Raw genomic sequence first — 1,236 nt, forward strand, 5'->3', positions numbered from 1 at the left:
GGGAGGGCCGCACCTCCAGGGAAATGGGATAAGAAAGCAGCCCACCCCCAGCGGCAGACAGCCAGGGGGCAGAAACCAGGAAGGAGGGCCTGGCCAGGCTTTGACCTGTCTGCCCCAGAGGCCTGTGGGAAGAGGATGGGTCCAGAAGGGTGAGAAAGGGGCTCGACTGGTTCAGATCCAAGACCGTGCCATGCATGCTGAGTCCCGTGTTAGCAGGGGGACTGTGCTGGGGGACAGCAACTCTGGTTAGACAGGAGGCAGCAGCTTCTCGAGAAACTCCTTCACAGCTGCCATCTCCTGAGGACAGGGGCTATGCGTGATACCTGGGTACGTCTTGAACTGGACCCTGGCAGGTGTGACAATGGACCAGAGCTTCTCGGCTGTCAGGGCCCCAAACCGTACAGGAACCATGGGGTCCAGCTCCCCTTGGCACTGAAGGATGGTCAGGTCCTTGGCACTACCATTGGCTGCCTGGGGGGAGGCCCGATGCAGAGGTAGCCAACAGCTCAATGCCACAGTGCCAGCCAGAGGGTGTGAGCAGGTGAGGGCTGTGTAGAGGGACAAAGCTCCACCCTGTGAAAAGCGTCCCAGGACGATCCGATTGGCAGGGATCCCATTCTTCATCTCATGCTCAATCAAGGCCTTGATATTCTCTGTTGCTTTCTTGATGCCAGCCTCATCCTCTGGCGCATCTAGATTCAGCCCCATCAGGCCAAACCAGGAGTGCATGAGGGCAGATGTACTTGAGGTGAGGGAGCCGGATGGTGGAGAGGGCGTCAGCCCAGTTGTGCCGTGTCTCCAAGTCCATTTAAAAAAATAACCTCAGCTGTTTCCTGCTCAGCTCCAGACACAGTGGCAGCATTGGTGAGCAGGGGCACAGACATGGTGTTACCACACATATACTGCAGGGCTCCACGACTGGGGCCTCCACTCCCTGGGAGTTTCAAGACCTCTAGGGAGATTTTCCTCTTTCTCCAGCACAGACACATGCTCTTCCCCCGTCGGCTGACCCTGCCGGGACCCAAGCTATTTTAACAGTTTAAGGAGAGAAACCATTTACAACTTTATCTGAGTTATGAGAGATCAGTTATGCATGATTGGAAGAGCACTTAAGGAAGGTGAACAGGATACTTGATCACTGTAGACTGTGCAAAGTCCCTAGGAAATATAAAGCTTCAAGCCAAAAACTGAACTCATTGATCAGACAGAATTTCTTGCTGGAAATATTTGAGCATA

General features: G+C 54.4%; 1 pseudogene across 1 annotated transcript; it reads right to left on the reverse strand.

Annotated features, from left to right (window-relative positions):
* Positions 1-34: 34 nt before the first annotated feature.
* LOC105000917 lies at positions 35-1,004 on the reverse strand (annotated as a pseudogene). Its single transcript, XR_826798.1, has one exon. The product of XR_826798.1 is annotated as an acyl-protein thioesterase 2 pseudogene (transcript).
* Positions 1,005-1,236: the final 232 nt, after the last annotated feature.

Source organism: Bison bison, unplaced genomic scaffold (assembly GCF_000754665.1).
Source record: "Bison bison bison isolate TAMUID 2011002044 unplaced genomic scaffold, Bison_UMD1.0 scf7180017864376, whole genome shotgun sequence".
In the NCBI taxonomy this organism is placed as follows: Eukaryota; Metazoa; Chordata; class Mammalia; order Artiodactyla; family Bovidae; genus Bison; species Bison bison.